Here is a 25,551-nt window from a genome sequence, read left to right as displayed (position 1 = left end):
GCCAGTACCTCCGCCAGTACCTCCTATCTTCCAGTCGTATTTTTTGTGGTCTTTTGAAGGTGTTTGATAGTAGGACATGTTACCCTCTTATGTAAACTTAAGTTTTATGGAACTGGTGGCCTTACAAAGAAATGGTCTGAATAACCCTTAACAAACACAACCCAAAAATTTGTACTGAGGAACTCATACAATGCTGGAAGGAGAGAAATTTTAGTGACTTGGCAGAAGTAACGAAGAGATTCTGACAGGTATCAACTTTCACCCACTCGTTTTCCTTATATATGTGAATGACCTTCCACTTAGCATTCATCAGATAGAACTGATACTTTTTGTAGACGACACTGGTGTTATAATACATTCCGTTGGAGACAAAGGAACAGAATAAGCTGTTAATGATGTTTTTCCAAGAATTATTAACTGGTTCTCTGAAAATGGACTCTTCCTGAATTTTGGGAGAGCAAGTTATATTCAGTTCTCCAAAAAGTAGGCTAATATTATATTCAGCACAGAAATGAACGAAGATTAAACTAATGAGATAGTGGACGAAACTGGAATCGTAAGACAGTTTGCATATAAGTAGTCTTTAACTTATGCAGGAGGCATATCCACGTGAGTAAATCCAATGATATCACCATCTACGTAAAAAATGAAAAGACAACATTAGTTCATAGGACTTGATGTGCCCTTGGCTCATTTCACAATGACGAGATTGTACGGAATTTAAAAAATCCATTTCCTTCTCTCTCAGCGATTCAGTAACCAAGTATCTTTCTCATCGGCTGCGCATTTGAAGCTTTCCACTGCAAACGTAACTGCCCAAGTTTCCGGAATACTACGACGTATAATAGAAAGGACAATTTTTCGTCAGCCAGTGTTAAGCAAGGCTAACTCATTTGCACTCAAATTAAGATTGCTCGTCGTGCATGGAGTCCAAAGGAAATTAAACAATCTGTCATGAAAAGAATTTGCTTCGTAATTTCCTTTCCAAATCCTAAAGCCGTATCTTTAGCTGCATTTGTCGTGACAGCGAACCCGAGGATTTTCCAATTTATTTTTTCATTACAAATTGAATTTTCTTGTACGCACACAGTGGATGCTTTTTTCAGTCTCTTCCGAAGCATTTGGAAGTACAATGCAACTAAGTAACACATACAAATTAAATTATTAGGAACTCAGAGACCAGAATGTTACGAAATGTCCAACATCTACGAAACAAGTTTTCCGACGAGCGTGATCAATTACAATCATCCCTACAGAAGACGGGAGTGGATTATGTCATGGAAGAAGAACGGGCGAGTGAATAATGATCACTGTGTACAACACCCTAGTGTCGATCGAAGAACACAAACTGTCGAAAGGCAGCAGTTTATAGAAATTGATGTGGGAAATCAGAAGCCAACGCTTACGCCTACAGATTCCTTCGTCATTTTAACGAAAAGGCGAAAAGGTCTTGATATGTGATTAAATGGAATGGACAAAACAGGTTTCTAACAAAAGAGTTTGACAAACTATAAAATTATACTTCGTTTACAACTGTCATATCCAAATTATCATGTATTTTCATTATATCACGTTCTGTCCACGGTAGTATACCGAAGATACCGTCTCCCTTGTCTTCATCTAGAAATGCTAGACATCCTTGTTGCTACAGCACTCCTTTCTGGTATGGTATGCCAAAATTTGGCTCAGTTAAAATTTTACAAAATATTCGTCATATTTTCTGTTCGTGTGCCTTTACATTAACCATTTACTATCGTGCTAGCCAACGTTGAGTGAATTAAAACTTCTGAGACTAACAGCTACTTGACATTAAGAGTGATATAATTCTAACACGACCCGGCAAAAGGCTGAATGATATCTCATTCAAGTTATGGATTAAATCACTCCATCACATTTCATTCCTACAAAATGTTAGTTCGGTCGTTGTGAGCCCTATTCATATCGTATCTCTACAGAGTCAAACCCCATTTTCCACTTTGTTTATCTCTTCCTTTGATGCCTTTACCTCGAAATATACATAAATCCTTCACTTCCCCTAGAGGTGACATCCCATGTCATAATAAGCCCTTTCGATATTTCCAAACCTCTGCCAACATCAACAGTCACTCAATATTGCAACTAACCGCATCTTCCTACACTTAATACCTATCCTGACATATTCTGTACAGCTCTACCGATTTTCGTTTTCGGTACATATGTTAATTAGGAACAGCTTATTGCTTCTATTTTATACATTCCAAAATAACTATGACCTAGCTCTAGTCACATCAGTATCATCCCACGACTCCAATAGGAGTAAATAAGAACTACAAATATCCAAACTTGCACAAGTCTAGAAGTTAACAGCTTCTTAACATGTAAACTCGGAGGTACTATTGCCACTACAGTATGTCCTGAGAGCAGAGGTCAATATTTGGAGACGTGACAGAAACGCTGTCTTGAAGTAAAAGATTCCATGTAAGTGTTGTTTTACTTATAATAGTTCATGGCCTAAATGCTTCTAATATTGATTATCATTGTGAAATGGTTTAGTTTTCTTGTTTACTTCAGTGTCACTTATTATTGTTTATTTAGGACGGTTCATCCTATATTTCTAACAATTTGTAATAAAACTTACAACTGTTCACAATCTATAATATTTGTTACTCATTGTTATTTATTTGTCAAATTATGACTTAACAACAACTTATTATACTTTTTCATTAGTTCTGTATAAATTTACAATTGTCCACAACCAATTTCAAACAGCTTACAATAAATTCTCAAAATAGTTACCGTGTTCTTAAATGAACTTTTATCTCAGGAGGACATGTGTTGCTCGTCGGTCGTAGTTTGCGCCTAAGGTTCTTTTAGCACTGCGACAGTGTTCACAAATGAGATTTAGGAGTTCGTCTCGGATATCACCCTTGCTACTGTACATTCCTGCTCAACATTAAAGTCCGTAAAGTTAAGTTCTGCTACCAAGAGATACCCATAGATTAAAGAAAATGTAGCGAAAGCGCTGCCTCACACGTTTTTGCAGAACGCTTGAGGGCACGATCACATTTAAAGTGAGTAAATTGCGTTCTGTGATGCCAGTGAAATGCTCTGAGTTGTTCAGCTAATGTATTTCCAACAGAAAATGAAATTAACTGTGCACTCTCATTCATTTTTATGAATAACGGGTTCTATTTAGATACCAAGGCACACCACTCACTAATAGACGAACTATGTTGAAAAGTTGTTCCCACTGTACCAAGTATTTTGTCTGGGATATCATCGATGTTTATGTGTGTTAGTAATTCCATTCCCTATAAATGTTGCTTCGTTTTCTAACGACTTTACATCCTCTTCTCTATCTGTAAAAGACAGCATTCTCTTATTGTCTCCCATTACGAGTATTAGTCGCGCTTGTTAAGATGTGTGATCTTGCTACAACTTTGGCAGCCTTTCGCGCCGTCTGTCTTCGGACTCGCTAACACATGCAATAATAGTAACACTTTGCGCACTATTTTGGAATAGCTACAATTCTCTAACTAATGCTAACAGCATATTACTTAGGCTATCGTACATTTTCCAGAGCGTTTAGTGAACAAACTAGGACGTTGTATCCAGCAACAAAGTATATACTTCTTTCTTACCTTCAGATACTTAATGATTACCTCCAAATCTCAGTTTCAGCATTTACGACTGAGCCAGGAAGGAATAGTAACTCATCTCGAGAGTTTCCTCGTGAAAAATTCGTAGTTCTGTTTGCTAATACCGATCATCACATCCTCAATGGACGAATTTGGAAAGCAAATCTGTTCATTAATCTCAGAACAGCTAGCGAATTTATATTTTAATAAAAGTGACTATTGCTTTTTGCACCAGGATCAACCCAACTTCCTTTTCAAACATTACTTTTCGAACTTCGCAAAGAAAAAGGTGAAGTTGGTAATTGTGTAAGTAGGCTGTTTATGTTTTCTCTATGTAAGTAGGCTGTTTATGTTTTCTTATTGGCAACGTTACGTAGCGCTCAATATGAAAATCACTGGCTGTGCTGTGTGCAGTCTGTGGCTAGTTTGCATTGTTGTCTGCCATTGTAGTGTTGGGCAGCGGCAGCTGGATGTGAACAGCGCGTAGCGTTGCGCAGTTGGAGGTGAGCCGCCAGCAGTGGTGGATGTGGGGAGAGAGATGGCGGAGTTTTGAAATTTGTCATGAACTGCTATATTTATATATGATGATATCAAGGTAAATACATTTTTTGTTCTCTATTAATATCTTTCATTTGCTAACTATCCCTATCAGTAGTTAGTGCCTTCCATAGCTTGAATCTTTTATTTAGCTGGCGGTAGTGGCGCTCGCTGTATTGCAGTAGCTTGAGCAGCGAAGATTTTTGTGAGGTAAGTGATTTGTGAAAGGTATAGTTTAATGTTAGTCAGGGCCATTCTTTTGTAGGGAATTTTGAAAGTCAGATTGCGTTGCGCTAACAAAATATTGTGTGTCAGTTTAAGCACAGTCATGTATAATTGTTCAAAGGGGACGTTTCATATGGCGACCCTGCCAGAACATAATAATTCCAATCCAAAAGAAAGGAGATGTTGATAGATGCGAAAATTACCGAACTATCAGTTTAATAAATCACAGCTGCAAAATACTAACGCGAATTCTTTATAGACGAATGGAAAAACTGGTAGAAGTCGACCTCGGGGAAGATCGGTTTGGATTCCGTAGAAATGTTGGAACATGTGAGGCAACACTGACCCTACGACTTATCTTAGAAGAAAGATTAAGGAACGGCAAACCTACGTTTCTAGCATTTGTAGACTTAGAGAAAGCTTTTGACAATGTTGACTGGAATATTCTCTTTCAAATTCTGAACGTGGCAGGGGTAAAATACAGGGAGCGAAAGGCTATTTACAATTTGTACAGAAACCAGATGGCAGTTATAGCAGTCGAGCTACATGAAAGGGAAGCAGTGGTTTGGAAGGGAGTGAGACAAGGTTGTAGCCTCTCCCCGATGTTATTCAATCTGTATATTGAGCAAGCAGTAAAGGAAACAAAAGAAAAGTTCGGAGTAGGTATTAAAATCCATGGAGAAGAAATAAAAACTTTGAGGTTCGCCGATGACATTGTAATTATGTCAGAGACAGCAAAGGACTTGGATGAGCAGTTGAACGGAATGGACAGTGTCTTGAAAGGAGGGTATAAGATGAACATCAACAAAAGCAAAACGAGGATAATGGAATGTAGTCGAATTAAGTCGGGTGATGCTGAGGGAATTAGATTAGGAAATGGGACACTTAAAGTAGTAAAGGAGTTTTGCTATTTGGGGAGCAAAATAACTGATGACGGACGAAGTAGAGAGGATATAAAATGTAGACTGGCAATTGCAAAGAAAGCGTTTCTGAAGAAGAGAAATTAGTTAACATCGAGTATTGATTTAAGTGTGAGGAAGTCGTTTCTGAAAGTATTTGTATGGAGTGTAGCTATGTATGGAAGTGAAACATGGACGATAAATAGTTTAGACAAGAAGAGAACAGAAGCTTTCGAAATGTGGTGCTACAGAAGAATACTGAAGTTTAGATGAGTAGATCACATAAGAGGAGTTTGTGGCACAACTTGACCAGAAGAAGGGATCGGTTGGTAGGACATGTTCTGAGGCATCAAGGGATTTATCATAGAGGGAGACCAAAAGATGAGTACACTAAGCAGATTCAGAAGGATGTAGGCTGCAGTAGGTACTGCGTGATGAAGAAGCTTGCACAGGATAGAGTAGCATGGAGAGCTGCATCAAACCAGTCTCAGGACTGAAGACCACAACAACAACAACAACAACAACAACATTACTATTATGGCAGATTTTTACTTCAAGCTGGTATTATATAATAGTGATATAACACCGAACACTTAAGTTTTGAAATATTAAAATCTGTATAAAATGCCACACTAAAAATGACGAATAGCTTCCAACTAGTAGAGACGTAAGTCAAATGTAATGGACTTCGGTGTGTTGCCTGTTATCAGAGAGAGTGTTTTATATATAAAAACACTCTTGGTAGCTCCATACCTTTTCTAACTGCGAGTACATTACAATAACATTTCAATTTCAGCCCGAAATAACTTATATTTTACTTACATCTGACGCGCTCGAGAAACAACTCCTTTTTTGTGACGCCATTTTTCTAGAATAACCGTAACAATCAGGAGTACGGTTTCAGGTTTCTAAAAACTTCAGTGCCTGACCGCCAGATGTCAGGTGTGTCTTGTCACAATAGGCAGTTCATGGTACAGTTGTGACATCTAGCGGAAAGATTATTTAAATGTGAAGACTAGTATACTGTACCGAGAACCCAGTAGGCTAGTGCGGTTTCAGGCTGTCGTGGGCGCAGGTGGTCGTCACATTCAGCAACGTTTGTAACCTAGAACGTAAACGTAGTGCACAATTAACAAATGTTAGCTTGTCATGCGGAAATTAAAACGTGTTTATTTCAGTGGTTTATTCGTTATTTCTCTTCCAGATGTCCTCAGAAATGTTTAAACCAAGTTTCAGTGCCCTACGATCACTCGCTTTTCATGAGGTCCTCTCAAGAAGCGAAAGTTTAATTATAACCACCCTGCACTTTTACAATATCTGATAACATCTCTCTCTGTACGATCATCTTTAATTATGATTATCGCTAGTAAACCATATCGGACAACATATTACGTAAATATAAAAGCAACGCTGTTCCGTTACAACCTGTGATTAGTGCAGGCCGACGAACTATTTTTATTTCAACAGTGAAAACTTGGTGCTGTTGCCAGACCTGCAACGCTGGAACGATGTAGGTGAAGTGGATACAAGCTTCCTGCTTGTAATACTCGCGGTGCGCTTTTCAGACGCCCTCATAAGGTACCATAGAATTTAGGAATAATCAGGGCAGGTGGGCGAGAGAGGAACTATGTGCCACTAGCGAAAAAAAATCATTACAACTAAACAAAAAATATGTTAAATCGTTGGACATTTCGGAAGAAGGAAGGAGCTCAGCGTTTAACATCCCTTTGACGGGGAGAGATGGAGCACAAACTCGGATTGCGGTAGGATGGAGAACGAAATCAGTCGGGTGCTTTCGTAGGAACCACTCCAAAATTTGCCTTAAATGATTTAGCGAAATCACGGAATATCTAAATCTGGATGACCGAACGGGACTTTGAACCGTCGTCCACCAGAATACAAGTCCAACGTCGTACCACTGTGCCACCTGTTCTGGGCGAGTTTCATTCATTGATTTTAATACGAGAGCTGTAAATTTTGCAATTGGTTTGTTCAAGACTTTTCAATTACACATGACGTAAAGAGATTAGTTCCTGGTCTTCTTCTGGAGGCCAAGGTTGCTGGTATTGCCATATTTCTTCTTGCGGCAGTTAACACTGACGTAACACTTGCGACAAATCGCTTTATCACAGTTGAACTTCCGGGCCAAAATACGGAGTGTGTGCTCGATTATACCTCCACGGGGACAAAGCACCAAGGTAAAGTGGGTTCTTTTTTAATTTTATAATTTGAAAGAGTCCTCTCATCTGCCGTTTGCCAGCAAATATCAGCCTCTGCTGATCCAAAGGAATACCTTTTTATGTTGAATTTCTGCCCTCACATTTTCAATCGTGTGTGACGTTTTTAACTCTAAAGAAATTGTCTTCCCAGAAAGAGTCTTGACGAAAATTTGCATCTCGAATCACAGTTCCTCTACAATGCAAATGATTTTCTTCAACAATGTAAAATCGCTTTTGTTCTAAAGATACATGTAACGCCTATAAAGTGTATACATCTTTTTAATTATTATGACCATACGAACAAACAAAAGATGTTCAATCAAATTTCTTCACACACAGATTTTTATCAATATGTTTATTGGTTTCTTTTATTTTTTTCCGCCTCCTATAAAAAATAAACGATCCACTTATTGGGTCGGTGAAGGTGAGTATTTTTCTCCAATTGTTAAATTTTTAATACAACAAAGCAACTGAATGGATAACTGAATCCCATCATATCGAGACTATGTTTTAGACAACAATCACGCGCGGAGGTATTTTTTTAATACTGTGTTGCTTGCGAATTCAAAAATGCATTACAGGAAGTAATGGCATTTATCATCGATAAAACGTTTCTTTGAACAACACACATGTTGCAATCCTTGAAACACGCAAGTTTCTAATCAGCAAAAGTCCTTTTCACGGGAAGAAATTGTTGGTCTGTTCCAGTGGCACAAACTGTCATTTTCTGTAATCGAGTTATAGCTACTGTTCAAAATAATGCACTTTTCAATAATTACGCTCCACATTATCTAACAGGTTGTACATACTTGGCAAATTAAGAACAATTTTTAATACTTTTCAAGTAGGAGCATTTTTTGTTTTCCCTTCTTTTGTCTTGCGTGTCTTTTGATATTTTTTATTCTGAGCACTATGGGACTCAACTGCTGACGTCATTAGTCCCCTAGAACTTAGAACTAGTTAAACGTAACTAACCTAAGGACGTCACAAACATCCATGCCCGAGGCAGGATTCGAACCTGTGACCGTAGCGGTCTTGCGGTTCCAGACTGCAGCGCCTTTAACCGCACGGCCACTTCGGCCGGCGAACTTTTTCTAAATTTGAATTCTCTTTTCCTGTCACTTTCTACCTCTTTCCTGCTACACAGTTCACGAAGTCCAATTTCACACAAATTACTATATTCTGTCGCGTAATTCCAAGTACATCGAAGGTCTGTATGATAAAAAAAACATTGCATCAGCTGACTTCTCCGTCAACTTTCAAAGTACTCATCTTTCTTTCTGTGACGCTAGTAGCAGCAGCAGCAACTGCCAAAATTCTTGGATAACTCCAAGGAATGTTCAGATTTAACCAGAGATCTAGCTCATGCAAATACCTTGTTAACCGTAGCGTCACGAAATTCACCTGTTAGTTCACGATAAAACTTTAGCAATGGCCGCGCTTTTTAAACAACAGTTCGGTGACGAGACCAGCTACAGGATTGGCTGTCAGACTACATACATTTTGCTAAATAGTTGCCTTTCAAGTAACGGAAAACACACTATAAAATGCAGAATACATGTCTCAAACGGGTAGCGAACCTCGTTAATTTAGGAAGTACTGTTTTAGTCCTCTGTCGACAAAGAGACTGAAAACTGCCTTTATGTTACGAGCGCGCGCTGAAAAGTAATGCCTCCGAAATTTTTATGTGAAAACTCTTAAAGCTTTCTATATAGAACAAACGTTATTAACATTCTGCATTTTTGTTAATTGTTTTTGTTTCACAACACTAACACAGTCGCCCTGGCGACAAACGCATTTATCTCAACAAGAGACCAGTCTGTTAATACCATCACTATAAAATGTTTGACGTTGTTGACGGAGCCACTACCTAACCCCTGACTGCATAACTTCATCACTACAAAAGTGATGTCCTCGAACGTGTCTTTTAAGTTTTGGAAACAGATGAAAATCGAATTGCCCGAAGTAGACACTGTGTGGAAGATTATCGATGAGAGTGAACACAAGGAGTCGGATAGTTGCAGATGTCGCAGCGGTCGTGTATGATCCGGCATTGTCATGCTGGAGGTGAGGGTGTTCCATCTATCAACAAATTCATTAAATTTGCAACTCCATTACGGCAATCTGATTCTCATGTACTGACATAGTTACGTTACACATCGCCACGTTACAAGCCACAATTCGGAGCCCTCTAGCGGAAGAAGCTGCAAATAGTCTTTATACCCATAAAGAATGAAGATGTAGAACATGAGTAACGTTTGTTTTATTTAAAAAGTTTTAAGAGTTTTCACGTAAAAAAATTGAGTGCATTACTTTTCAGCACGCCCTCGTATGACGCAAGTCTCACAACTGTAATTGCTCTCCCATATTTACTAACTACATTAGTAGGGAAGTACTGCTCTGTCGCCGTCTCATTTAGTTGTAAAGTGTGCCTGAATAACGTCCAATAGGCACCCCTCGCTAGAGAGTTGTACATTTTAAAATAGAGATTGAACGGTGCAAACGTGAATCATTTCTGCTGGAGGTTGCATTGTATGCGACATATTATTTATCAGCTATGCGGTAAATATATGCAACGTAATGAAAGCAAACTTTAGTGAATTAATTGACAATACACACAAGTTAGATTCCAAAAGCTTAACACAGTCACGAAAAAAAATCAAGATCTAAGGTTAAAATGTAAATCAACAACTAAAATAATGACGATCAAATTTACTCTTCAGATTGTTATTGTACTATCTGTATTAGAAAAGAATAAGCCTGCCGTCAATAGTTTCTTGCTTCAAATACGATCAAAACTAGTTAACTTCCTATGTAATGGAGCGTTCGTGTTCACTTTCTCTGTGAGCGGAGTGTTGCCTCTTAGTGAGTTGCTGACTGTAATCACTTTAATGTCTTAAAGATACTGTATGAATCATATTTCGCCGGCTAAAATCCAGAGACGCTTTACAGCAGACAAGCACGTCTGTGTCTCAGAAATTTTGTAGTGCCGCACAGTGTCACTTCAGGGCTTTGTCGATGGTTCCGAGCTACAGTATATATTCGACCTAGGCCTGTACAAGGTCCAAACAGGGTGGTCTTTCCACTGACCATAATGATTTATGTACATTTGCACTTAAAGTCGAAATGGAACGCAATTCAGAGAAATCTTTATTGGTGTTAGGGTACTGGTCTGTATAGGAATCATGTCCAATGGGCATGCGGAATCGTTAAATCTTCGTTATTAGTGATATACTGTAAATGAAAAAAATCCTCAAATATATCAAATGTCAATTTTCATACGTGCACTTCAATCGATAAAAAAATCTTTCGTGTTTCTAGACTAAGAAGAGTTTTAACATGATGCCGTCTGTAACTTAGCCATACAATGATGTGATACGTTATGAAAGCGCTCTATATCATATTCTACCACCTCACCGCATTAAAAATAAATTGTTATTTTAAGATAAGTGAAACTAATACTTTCTTACTAATTAATCTCTTTGTAAAACGTGGAGAATCAGACTTATCTCTAGCTGATGAAAAACAGGAATGTGCCACATAATATGTTTGTAAATTTTCCAGAGAATTGTTAAAAGCGTAAGATAATTGGTTAGGCAGAGATTGTGGAGCGAACTAATGTAGACTAGGCAAAGTTGTATTTGGAGATGCCCTGACTCTTTTAACTTACACCCTGCGTAATGAGTGATAGACATCGGTTTTAGTTTCGAATTTCTGAGAGACTTTAATGTAGGAACTATTGTAATACCGTAGTTCGTATCCTCGTCCAAACCTTCCTTTATGGCATGCAGCAATGATTGGGCCTTTATTTGTGTTATCCTTCTTTAAACTACGTTCACCTCCGTAGCGCAGTGGTTTACACGGACTTTTCAGTATTTTACACGGACTTCACAAGTTAAAAAAAAAGAAGAAAAACGCTACAAAAAAATTAAAAAAGTGAAACACAGCATGAGTACTCGGAAAAAAATTTTCTCACTTACATACATATGATACTCGCTGCCTCTTTCCTTTTCTATTTTTTAGTTTAAATACAGCTGCTGGAACAGGCGTAGTTAGGGGCCGCCAACTGAAGTTCAGCAGATATTGTTTATTATCAGGTCAAAGTGGCGGTAGCAAATATACTCCTTTTTGTGCAGGTTCCTTTATAATCAGGATAGTGAGAGAGAGAGGGGGAGAAGAAAAACTTAGCGTCTTTAATTTTAATAAAAAGTGATCACAGCAAAAAAAAGGTGGTCAACGTGTCTGGCTGAAATGTGCCACGGATTTTTCTTTTGTGGGTGCACTCCGACTCGTGAGGTAAGTAAAGAGCTGTTTGACTTAGAAGGGTCTGCAAGGAAATGAAAGCCGACAACGAACGGCAGAGTGGCAGGTGGTCCCATACCTCATCCAAATGACGCTATTGGCAGAGGATGACACGGCACTCAGTTGGTCCCGATTGGCCAGAATGCGGGCATTCTCTCTTCTTTGCTTTCTTTAAACTATAAATAAGTAAATACCATATAACCAGTTCCTGAACCCTTAATTCTTCAATCATGATGCGTTGCTGAGACTTTGCTCTATCAACGGTTGAGAGTTTCGGTTTTCCTCAGCAGAACAGCTCCACAGGAAATCCAACATGTCTACATTTATGCAGTCCTGTTTATACGCATTATTCATTGAAGATGACTGAAAAACCATTCCTTCTTATGTAGTTGCTGATGATGCCTTCGGACCATAATGTATTATGCCACTACGCTAAACAGCGTCTCATATGATAAGTGGGTCTACAGTCACAGGATCGACGAATGGTAAATTTTACTTTTTTGCGGTATCGGCCATTACCTGCTTGGCCACACTTTCAAAACACGCCCGCCGCAGTTATGCCGCCGCGTTTCCTACAGCCGCCACCGCAGCACGAAGGCGATGCCGCTGCCGATGAGATGCAAGCATTCCATCTCCAGCGCTCCAGCGGCGGGTGCACTTAAGTTCGAACATTCATGCATTCGAATATTCATGCGCTGACTGCGTTTTGCGTGTTCACCAGCTGAATAACATTTACAGACTTTCATAGTCGCCAGGGCTCGACATCTTCTGAATTGACCGTGTGCTGAAGAGTAACAGACTTATAAATATTTTATGTATGTATATATTTCTACGTTCAAAGCTAATGTTAGCATCTAACTTTGCAACTACAGTAACAAAGTACTTTTTTTTCCTGCTTCATATCGGGTGTAGAATAAGTTAACATCTGAATTCTCTGTTTTTGAACAGCATCTGTTTCTCGATCCTGTATCGACTAAAGAACAGCGTGCAAAGGGGGCATAACATTTTTGACCCTCCGTTCAGATAGTTAAAACGCGTCTCAACTGTCGCAGATTGCCTGTTTAGACGCGCAGCGCAGCGCTCGCAGCCACGCGAGAGACGGCCCTTTGTTGGAACCTCTGGTCTGCTCGTCGCCGGGCGAGGCCGCCCGTCCGTCGCTCACTGTCCGCTCGCTGTCTCCGATGAGGGTCGCCACACATACCCGCCACGCAAGAGGTAAATCCTCATAACCTCACTGCACGGAACCCTGATTGGGCGATACCTCCTTTTCAGCTACCACAATTCAGAGCTTATCCATGATCCGCTACAACCAGAGGAAATTCTTGCTGAATCTTTCGAAAGACAACACTCCAGTACGTTACCGATCTGGACGCTCAAGAACGACTGGAGGAGCACTGCACGAATAACTTCCTTCCCTGCTTTCAACTATGGTTTGTCAGTCACCGTTCACTTCTAGCAACCCCGTTCCTCCCTCCCCTCCTCCCCCCCCCCCCCCCCCAAGTTAAAAATATTATCCAGCGGCATAAAGGATCTTCTGTCCCTGTAACTGACATCTGACATATTCTCCAACGCCCACCTCCAGAGTATGTGACGCAAGCCGCTGGTGCTGTTCACACCTATTATCAACAGCTTACTCCCACTACACTTTTTCCAACACAGAGGAAGACGAACTGGCTTGTGCTATTACCGAAGCCTGGAAAAAATAACCAACGCCCTAACAACTAAAGGTCCATCAGCCTTATTTCCATCATGAGAAAAACGCTGGACGAATGATCCACAGTAGAACCATTCACCAGGGAACAGCTGACGGGACGATACGACTGGAACAATTCGGCTTCCAAAAGATAGGTAAAAATGCAGACACTTCGTGTAGTCGAACAAGTGATGACCAAATTTAATTCTTAGAAGTCCACAGCCACCGATCCATTGATTGGGGAAAGGCATTTGAAAAAATCTGGAAAAATTGGAAATTTGTGGTAAGTTCTAAGGGATCAAGCTGCTGAGTTCATCGCTCCCTAAGCTTACACACTACTTAATCTAACTTCAACTAGCTTATGCTAAGGACAACACACACATCCATGCTCAGGGGAGGACTCGAACGTCCGACGGGGGGAGCCGTTGTTCAGCAACCTTGCCTTAAAAAGAGCAAGTCCAGCTTGCTCAGCATGCGGATGATACCGCACTCTTCGCATTTGGCAGACAGCATTTTGCCAAAAATGCACTGTTTCAACGGCAGCTACGTAGATTCACACAATGGTGTCGCACAAACACGATGACAGGGAAGGCACGCAAGACAACGGCGGTTTGTTTCTCGCGGAGACGGCCGGCATTGGGCCAGGGCCGCTGGAAACCATGATCCTCCGGTGTTGAATAGCTGGGCGACACTTCGAAGCCACAATTATACTTCTCCAAACACATCCACGGCAAATGGTGAAAGTGTCTACAAATGGCGCACTCCCTCAGCACCTTCTTATTAGCAATGATACACATCAACGCACTAAAATACGGTTATACCAGGCAACTGTTCTCCCAGCACTGCACGGGAGATTGCACACAGTAACCTGCAAATCGTCCAGAAGAGGGTTCTTCGTTGGAACCTCCGCCTGCCTCTCGGACGTCCATCCAGAAACGGATCACCGGTTCAAAGTCCCACTCAGCCTCATCGCAGACATGATTTAGACGCAGATGCCAAGCTCTTCCAGACTAGGTCAAAGTTGACGCGCCATCAATGAAGATCGGCTATGGGTTCTCAAGACCTACACAGGTTGTCCCTTCTCCCCCCACCCCCATGTGTAAATAAATTAATAAACAAAAATTAAAACCTAAGTACTCTGTTGCAACAACGCATGGAGAGTCGCAAGGGTGATGGTCTTGCCTTAACAAACAGATAAAAAGTAATAACAAAAAATGCTACCCCATATCGAGTATCTGAATACTTATGAAAATTAGTGTGGAAGACTGCATAGAGGGCAATACGTAGTACGACGCTGTCGATCACTATTAATATTCAGAGCCTTATGTAAGTGTATCATCATTCTAGAATATTTGGTTCTATCAAGGACGTTATTAGCATTTGTATAAGACTCAGCACCACAAAAGGTCCTACAGCATTCAAAGTATGTGAGACTGAGTACTTATGCGTACATAATTATTGAGTACTTATTAGTGCAGATGTCTGATTGTATTTATTGGTCACCTCAGGTACCGGTACAACAACATACAACAGAACCCTTTCATGCAAAATTTATTCAAAGCATACTCTTTTTTTTATCGGGTGAGTCCTTAACTTAAAAAAATGTATAAGTATCTTGTGTCACTAAATGATTTCCATCTAATCTAGAGCGTCGTAAGAATGAGGAATCACGTTGGACTTTAAAACAGTTAAAGATTTTCTACTAAAAATTATCTTCTATTCAAGCTAAACGAGAAACCACTTGTTTAACTAGCTGTTTTAATACTATCCTAACAACGTAGCAATGCTGCAGAGCCTATAAAGCATTGTAGAAAACATTTTGAATGGTAACACGATGGAATGCTCTGCCCAAAATACGAAAAACAGACATTAAACATGAGTTACTGAAATTAGGAGGCCAGTATGCTACATCCTCATTAAATGGTGAGCAGCTTCGTCAAGTGAAAAACACCTTGTTTTCGCTTCATCGTAATGAACGCCGATGCCGGCGCTACGCGCAGCGCACGTCACCATTTCATCCGTTACGTCTGTTCTGCCGCTAAAAACAGCACAATCGAGACAGGAAATTGCGTTTCCATTGTTAATGCAATTTTGCATCCAACTTGTATCTACAGCAAATTGCTTGTCAGTTGTTGTGTTCCATTTCGGACAAGGTATTTCTGGAAGGGATAGAGGAATACTTGGCAGGATGACAACTTACCTAAAATTCACGGTTTCCTCTTCGCTTGGATGTGCATCGTCATTTTCATGTCCATTACGACTTTTGAAACCTTCACGATAAGAATAATTAACAGATAACATTATTTGGTTTTCGTGTTGTTTTCAGGTTAATAGTTTAAACCGTCTACTGCATTTAAATAAACTTAGCTTCGGGAAAAAATAAACTCAGCGAGGGCATTGCTTTATCTTACTGAACTATAAAATAAAGTCATTTGAAGTTTTTCAATATATCGGATACTTAAAACGAGTAAAGATATGTGGGAACATTAACACGACTTTATTCCAACAGTACCGTGGGAAACATTAGCCATTATTTCATCCCACAAACAGAAAATATGGAACAATGTTGAGGTCTGGGAAGACACAGACCAGAAACTAGCTATGCAGAAAATTTTGAATCGTAATGTTTCTTGTTGTACTGAACTAATATCTGAAAATTCCTTTACTAGCAAATCAACGACAACCAGCCATAGAATCACGAGGGAAGAAATTTCAGGAGATAAAAAGCTCTAAGGGTGTGTATCTTTGTATATGTCATCAGTGTCCTGAAATAACAGAATAAGTGAAATCTCAAATCGAGTTAAATATTAATACCTCCTTAACTGATACGTATACGGACAGAGTACTCTTTATAGAAAACTACCAGCTGTTCAGTCGTTAAGGAACACAACAATGCGTAGTTCGCAACGCAGAGAAGCAGTTTTCTTTAAAAGTTTCGTAAAATGTAGCTGCTCGAGAGGGCCACAGCATTTAGGAAAAAGAACAAATGACGCAATAAGTAACACGAAGTATGGAAGCGTCAACACCATAACTTTTTCAGATACCGAGGGGAAGATTTTCAAAGCGTAGATGACGCAAGTGTTGCCGTTGCGAACAACTTACGAGCGTGAGAGCCACTGCACACCGAATAAAATCCTACCTTTTATGGTTCCGGTCTCAAACGATTGATGATAGCAGTTACTCTCCGAGACTGGTGCCACAGTTGGAATAACGTATCACTTTTACAGCAGCTGCGCTGAGTAACATTGTGTACGTGTTTGCAGCTTCATAAGTAACTGGGGCAAGTAAAAGATGTGTTTTCCACTAGTGGAATTAAGAAGCGTAGACGTACGAGTTAATCTTGGTATCAGATTTCTCTTTTGAGTAATAGGTTCGGCAATACTCTCCTATTATTTTCGGAGACTACTATTTCTGGATGTCGAGTGACGTCAAGGAATGACCCATTTCCTTATAGCAAAGGCGTGATTATGTTCGCTTGTGGAACGAGGTAAAAACGGCCATCTATGAAATGATGAGCCAAAATAATATAACGACTTTTTTAACCCCGAAACATCATGACCTCTTCTTTAGCCCTTTAAGTAACGAAAGGTTTTCAAAGCATAACAATGAAATATATAGGTCAGTAGGTACGCTTTGGATAGAGCAATGAATGAACCTGCTGAATGCTGCGTGTATTATTACGAAAGTCTACCATGAGGTAACGGGTGGTAAATATTCATACCAACGAATCAGGAGAAAAATAATTATGCGTGATGATTCCAGTTCTTCACCAGTGGTATATACATTGATCAGCCAAAACATTATGACCACCGCTCACTGCAAGGTTGGATACCTCAAAAATGGTTCAAATGGCTCTAAGCACTATGGGACTTAACATCTGAGGTCATTAGTCCCCTAGACATAGAACTACTTAAACCTAACTAACCTAAGGACATCACACACATCCATGCCCGAGGCAGGATTCGAACCTGCGACCGTAGCAGCAACGCCGATCCGGACAAAAGCACCTACAACCGCTCGGCCACAGCAGCCGGCTTGGATGCCTCCTGGTGGCGTTGCGGGCAGGTGACGCAGTAAGAAAGATATGTAAACCGAGCAGGGACGGGTGGGGGTTACCCTAGCGAAGCTGCTGAAAATGGAGATATCCACTTAGATAACCGACTTTCCCAAAGGGCAGACTATTATTACGCAGAGCCTGTGAACGAGTATCTCGAAAACCGCGAAGCCGGTCGAATGTCCACATGCCACCGTCATGAGCAGCTATGGAAAGTGCTAGATGGGCAGTGAAACTACCCATAGGCACAACTTCTCACAGAATGTGGGGCGTTGGGGCTTGTGTGGTCTGTAAAGTAGGATACATGGCGATCTTTGGCACCTCTGGCGTAAAAGCACAATGCCGGTGGACGCACAATGTGTTTCAGCGCACAAACGTCCCCTGTGAGGTCACATGTTGGCCCAAAGACTTCGTCATTTACGATTGCGGTGAGCTCGGAATCATCGAGATTTGACCGTGGATCACTATAACCGTGTCGGCTCGTAGGATGAATCACGTTTTTGCTACACCAGGTCGATAGTCGTCTCCATAAACGCCGTCCACCAAGAGAACGGCTCCTCCAAATGTGCACCGCGCCACTGACGCAGGCTGGTGGGAGCAGTGTTAGGCTATGATAGACTTTCTCCTGCATTTGCATAGAGTTTGTGGTGGTAATCGATACCCCATGTCAGCTGCGGACCACCTGCATCCCTTCAAGTTTGATGTCTTCCCCGACGACGATGACATCTTTCAGTAGTCCGTGTCTCGAAGCCACAATCGAGCTACAGTGGGGGCGAGGAGAGTGAAACCACGTGATGTCTTGCCCACTAAATTCGCCTTATGTAAATCCGATGGTTCCCATCTGGGTCGCCAGCGAACGCCACCACGGCGTAAACAAATCAGCGGCCACTTATTTACGAGAATTACATTACTTGTGCGTAGACACATGGTGCCAGACAGCTTTACAAATCTACCAACGAACAATAGAATCGATTATACGCATAATCAGCTATATATTGCTGAAACGTCCCCTTAGAAAAATTATTGAATTACTCTGCTTATAAACCTCTACGTTATTTGATTTCTAAACAGTTGAGCAAAGCTGAACGTACTCAGACATTACTCTCTTTACTTATTCTGATCAACACTAAACTGACACACAATATTTTTAGCGCAACGCAATCTGACTTTCAAAAATCACTACAAAACAATGGCCCTGACTAACAATAACCTATGTCTTTCATGAATCACTTACGTCACAAAAATCTTCGTTACTCGAACTACTGCAATACAGCGTGCGCCAATACTGCCAGCTGAATAAAAGATTCTAACTACAGAAGGCACTAACTACTGATAGGCATAGTTAGCAAATCAAAGATTTTGATAGAGTACAAACAATGTACTTACCTTAATAGTGTTCAAAAGTCATTTTATATATATGAATCAGTTCATGACATCCAGTCTTACAAATTTACTGTCTCTGATGGAAACACGTCCAGATCATCCGCTCTCAAAACTCCGCCATCTCTCTCACCACATCCACCACTGCTGGCGGCTCACCTCCAACTGCGCAACGCTATGCGCTGTTAACAGCCAACTGCCCAACACTACAATAGCAAATTCCAACAATGCAAACCACCCACAGACTGCACACAGCACAGTCAGTGATTTTCATATAGAGCGCTACATGGCGTTACCAACATAAAAACCTAAACAGCCTACTTACATAGCCCCCATGCTCCCCGCAAAACATTTTACAAATTGTTTTGGGCAGTGGCCAATACAGATTTGAAAAAAATTTTCATAATTACAATAACAAAGAAATCAAATGCACACACTTATTGATACAATGTTGGTCAAAAGCTAAAATTTTCTCACAGTCCATAAAGACAGTCCTGATCATTCATCACAGTATTAATTACAATTTTATGCACAAAGTCTGAGCATTAAAAGAAAATGCACACGGAAGTAGTGGATTTCCATGCAATCTTGAAGAAGTAGTTTTGTCCTTCCAACAGAAAGATAATGCTGACTCTTGACATGCAGACAGGTAATGGTCCCAACAGAGCAAACCCACAGCAATGTCAGTCGAAGTTTTGAAGAATATTGGTAGGTAGGTCATCACAGAGCAGACCCACTGTAGTCCTGGCAGAGATTATGGTATCGGTGGATCATCACAGGTGCGGACCCACTTCAGTCCTTGTAGAGACGGCCAGCAGCCACCTGTTGCGACTGTGCAGGTGCACAATCACCATCGAAGAGTCTTGTACTATATAGCAAGTCCATAAACCACCACTTGTGCACTTACAAACTGTTTGATATGTCCTTAGAAGTCTTGCAGATGATACAGCAAGTCCATAAAACACAACATGAATACTCACAAACTTTTTGGTGTGTCCTTAGAAGTCTTGCAGACAATATAGCAAGTCCATAAACCACCACTTGAACACTCACAAACTTTTTGGTGTGTCCTTTAAGTTTTCCTGAGTTTTTGCAAGTTGCGTAACCGAATCGGTAGATGCAACTGTGTCAATTTTAGCTTGCAAGGTGTCATGATTTTCATAAACAATAGTTTGCAGTTCCTTTATGGCTGCTTCGTGATTCTATAATGCATTTTCATGACGCGAAAAAATAGGTTGAAAATGCTCACAGATTTGTGTTTTTACGTCATTACAGACTTTTTAACATTTAGATTCGATTTTAAGTAACTCAGCAGTTAAACCTTCACGTGTTTGTTCAAGCGTGGTGTCTAACTTTTGAAGCTGTTGCTGTGACTGTTTTTGATTTTGTTCCATTGTGTCTAACTTTTGAAGATTTTGTTCCATTGTGTCTAACTTTTGCTGTGTTTGTCTCTGACTTTGTTCCATTTGTTGCATTAATTGTAATAACAATGCTTTGGTTTCTGAAACATGTTCCTCAGTGCTATTCGTCAGTGCATTTTAACCGGCAATATTCGCATTTTGAAAAGCAGAAAATGTATCTTGACTTATCTGAGAAAACGGTGAGGACGCAAAACCTGAATCTACAGTGTTTGCAAGATTGTGTCCTGTCATTTCGGAATCCTGAGGCAAGCTGTTGCCGACCGATCGATCAATAATGCTTCTCTGTTCACTATTTGTTTCACTGTCTACGCCATTATTTGCCGCCCGCTCTGTTTCCCTATGCACAATTACCAAATTGCTACTTTGAATGTCTGTTAATTCATTACACAGTGGTGCTGATAAGCTACGCTCGTCGTCACTATTATTTCTCAGTTTACGTTGGAGCCTAGTGTTACGTTTTTCACACGCCATTATTGTTACAATATTTCACACGATAACACAGAAAAGCAAAATTTGAAGAGCAAAATAAGAAAACACATTAACATAGCACTGAAAATAATATCTAGTTAATTGCAAGCACAGCTGCGAAATACTTGGTACAAATCTACATGCATGGCACAAGTGTTTTACTGTACAACAATGAAGAACTACAACTAAGAAGGAAATTCTCTCTATAATTACGCGCTAGCAATAAACAATAGCTACACTAATTACACAAACTTCAAGAAAAAATCAGAAGATTCCAGTGAGGTATCCTTGGCTAAGGGTCGCCATATGAAATGTCCCTTTAGAAAAATTATTGAATTACTGTGCTGATAAGCCTCTACGTTACTTGATTTTCAAACAGCTGAGCAAAGCTGAACGTACTCAGACATTACTCTCTTTACTTATTCTGATCAACACTAAACTGACACACAATATTTTTAGCGCAACGCAATCTGACTTTCAAAAATCACTATAAAAGAATGGCCCTGACTAACAATAACCTATGCCTTTCACGAATCACTTACCTCACAAAAATCTTCGTTAATCGAACTACTGCAATACAGCGTGCGCCAATACTGCCAGCTGAATAAAAGATTCTAACTACTGAAGGCACTAACTACTGATAGGCATAGTTAGCAAATGAAAGATTTTGATAGAGAACAAACAATGTATTTACCTTAATAGTGTTCAAGTTCATGACATCCAGTCTTACAAATTTACTGTCTCTGATGGACACACGTTCAGATTATCCGCTCTCAAAACTCCGCCATCTCTCTCCCCATATCCACCACTGCTGGCGGCTCACCTCCAACTGCGCAACGCTACGCGCTGTTAACAGCCAACTGTCCGACACTACAATAGCAAATTCCAACAATGCAAACCAGCCACAGACTGCACACAGCACAGTAAGTGACTTTCATATAGAGCGCTACAAGGCGTTACCAACATAAAAACCTAAACAGCCTACTTACATTGTGTTACACGGATGACCCAACAAGCTATTAAGAAGGTGGTCACAATGTTATGGCTCGTCAGTGTATATAAAGGACAGGCAGATGCAAAAAACTAAGCTAACTGCTTATTATTTCAAAACTAAACGCTATAACTGTTAATAAATTTATCCCAGTGTGAGACAAAACCGTCAGCGCCTACATTGGAAAATTTTTGCGGTTGTCTATGGAACCATGATATCTAAAAATATGAAAACCGCATGGCAGATATCGGGACTGCATCGATAATGTATAAGGGCTTCCCAGCGAAAGCTCTACAGAATATTCGAAACAATCTAGGTTCAAAAATGGTTCAAATGGCTCTGAGCACTATGGGACTAAACTGCTGTGGTCATCAGTCCCCTAGAACTTAGAACTACTTAAACCTAACTAACCTAACGACATCACACACATCCATGCCCGAGGCAGGATTCGAACCTGCGACCGTAGCGGTCACGCGGTTCCAGACTGTAGCGCCTAGAACCGAACAATCTAGGAACATGTGGGCTGGAATTATCTGGTACAGAATGTTGTCGACCGACAATATTTCTGGGCGTTTAGACTTGATGGCGCACTTCAGTTTGTGAAAAGTCTCGCCGGCCATAGTGGCCGAGCGGTTCTAGGAGCTACAGTCTGGAACTGTGTGACCGTTACGGTCACAGGTTCGAATCCTGCCTCGGCATGGATGTGTGTGATGTCTTTAGGTTAGTTAGGTTTAAGTAGTTCTAAGTTCTAGGGGACTGACAACCTCAGAAGTTAAGTTCCATAGTGCTCAGAGCCATTTGAACCATTTTTTGAAAAATCTCTACGGACTGTCGTGCGTTAATTGTGCCACTGTGTTCCAGAAAGTCAATGAGCAGCGGGTCATTGTAGTCAAAGAAAAAGATCATCATGACTTTCTCGAGGCTGGCGTGTCTGTTTTTTCGGCTACTCTGCAGAAGTTTCTCTGCGAAGCCTTTTTACAAGAAAGACATTCGTGGCCGTCGATTTGCTTCGGACGAAGAGGTGCACGGCTAGGTATTACCATGTTTCCGTAGGCAGACGCAAATATTTTTCTTGTGTCACAATGAGATAAATGAATTAACAGCTGTGGTACTACTTTTGAAATAATAAAGTGACTCATTTTCTATTGACTGCCTCTTATATTTACCAGGGTCACGACAAAGGTTAATCATGTTGGCTCCCTTTTGGAATGCAATACAGCAGCGAAAAATCTACAGAATATCCGAAACAATCTTGGCAACATATGGGCGGGTATTGTCCTGGAACAGAGTTTAACAACGCATGAACCTGTGTTCAGTGTATGTCGTGTTTAGAATCTGAAGATGGTCGTTGTATGGCTGAAACCGGTTATGACTGTCATAAACATGTGATTGCGTCTATAAATAAACAAAAAAAATTACAAAATAATCAGTCAAGCACTCCATAGACAAAAAGTCGTTTTTTTCCAAATACAGCAGCGAGTCTGGCTTGCATGGATTCGACAAGTCCTTGGTAGTTTTCCGGAGGTATGTGGTACCGGATGCCTACGCAAAGGTCACGCATTGCCCGTAAATTACGGACTGTTGGTTTGTGGTAGCGGAGCTGGCGCCCGATAACGTGCCAGATATGTTACAACAGGTCCAGATCAGAGAAATTTGGTAGCCAAGACAAGAACTATAATTCACTATTATCCTCCTCAAAAGACTGTAGTGGGATTCTGGCCTTCTGACATAGTTATCCTGCTGTAGGATACCGTCGCCGTAGAAGATGTCAAGTATCAACAGATGAAGGTAGTCCACAGGTGACAAGGTCCCCGTTATCGTAATACAGCCCCCACTGCACTCGTCATCCACATCCGTAGTTAAGCGGTCAGAGTGTCTGACCCTTACGCCGTGGATCTGGGTTCGATTCTCAACACTGGCAAGGATTTTCCTTGACAGGACGATTCGAATGGCGCGCACTGAGCCCCGTACTTGAGTAAGAGGTAGCGGTTACAATATCTGGGAAGCTGACAACGGCCGGAAAAGAGAGATGTGCTGTCCCCATGTCTCACAGTACCGCATCCGAATGACGTCGTTGCCAGAGGGTGAAATAGCGGCAGGCTGGTACTGAATGGCCCAACGGGGCCACTAGACAGAGGAGCGCACTCGCCCGTGGCATGCTGCGTGTTTCGAGCAGCCGTTCAGTTGGACGCGTTCCTCAAGAAATATGTTTCATTCGACCAGGCGATATGGTTCTATTGATCGCGGTCCGGCCTCGATTATCTCGTAATGCCCACTACAGTTGTGATTAATGACGTCGTTGGGTAGACGTAGAAACACGTAGGGTCGTTTGCTATGGAGACTTTTACAACAATACGTGCTGAACGGTGTTCTCCCAAACACTTGCGCCTGCACGAGCATTGCCCTGTGCCACCAAACCTGCCATAGGTCGACGCTTGTCCTGCTTTACAAAGCAAGCAAGTTTCACACAGCCACATTCTGTGGTAAGACATTGACGACCAGCATCTCGTCGCCTGCTCGTGACTTCGCCGTCCTTTAACAACTTTCCATGGATGCTCACTAAAGCCTAGCCGACATCGGATCAATGTTGCGAGTCATTGTTGACGGGCTGCCCCGATTCAATGATTCGACCTGTCCACACTACGAGGTGCAGTTTTGCTCGAAATGTTTCGGAAATTAGCCTACGCGGGTCTACCTGTTTCGCTTTTACTTATGATTTTTAAAAAGAAACTGCAGATTGAAGCTCTAGAAAACAGTGTAAATACGTTGGTTTTTTGTAAGCGTAGGCTTCCGCGGCCGTTGTCTTCTTCAATAAAATTCTTCAGGGTATCAGGGCCTTACGTAAGGCCCTGATGAAGGCTAGCTGCAACGCTGGCCGAAACGTTGGCGCATTTTAAATTATGACGATGCGGTCTGATACCCTGAAGAATTTTATTGAAGACGTTGGTTTTCTATTTATTGTAAGGGGTTCATCAGCATTGATGTGTTTGCTGCAGCGGACACTGTGCCTGTCTGTAGGGCTCAATGAAGAATTTGTGACAAAGGAGCCACTAAATATTCAACGCTTTATGAAAAAATAAATAATGAAACATCAGGTTTGCGTTAGTCCACCTCATTGCCAGGGAGATTAAATTCCGTCCCAAAAATGGCTCTGAGCAGTATGGGACTTAACTTCTAAGGTCATCAGTCCCCTAAGAATACTTAAACCAAACTAACCTAAGGACATCACACACATCCATGACCGAGGCAGGATTCGAACCTGCGACCATAACGGTCGCGCGGTTCCAGACTGTAGCGCCTAGAACCGCTCTGCCATCCCGGCCGGCTAAATCCCGACCTACTCGTGTTTGTGGCAGATGAGGCGTTTCCTCTGTTAGGAGATTTGATGAAACCACACCCTGGCTACAACAACCCATCATTGTCACGTGCTGATAGAATATTTAATGACCGCCTAAGCCGAGCCTGCCATATTATTGAAAATGTTTTTGGGATATGGGCTGCAAAATTTCGGGTTTTACTGGAAGCTGTAGCACTATATTCCAGTAAAATTGAAGCAGTGACCCTTGCAAGTCCGTGTTTGCGTGACTTTTTTACGATACTGTAAAAAAAAAATACACTCTACCTGGCACTTTTGGACAAGGAATATTCTGATGGGAACATTGTACATGGAGCGTGGAAATTATAACTACAAGAATCACAACTTCTAGGACTAAAAACCATACTGAAGACATCTCCACAAAAAGTG

The sequence above is a fragment of the Schistocerca serialis genome, chromosome 1 (assembly GCF_023864345.2).
Source record: "Schistocerca serialis cubense isolate TAMUIC-IGC-003099 chromosome 1, iqSchSeri2.2, whole genome shotgun sequence".
Lineage (NCBI taxonomy): Eukaryota > Metazoa > Arthropoda > Insecta > Orthoptera > Acrididae > Schistocerca > Schistocerca serialis.
Note: the sequence above shows the minus strand (reverse complement) of the source record.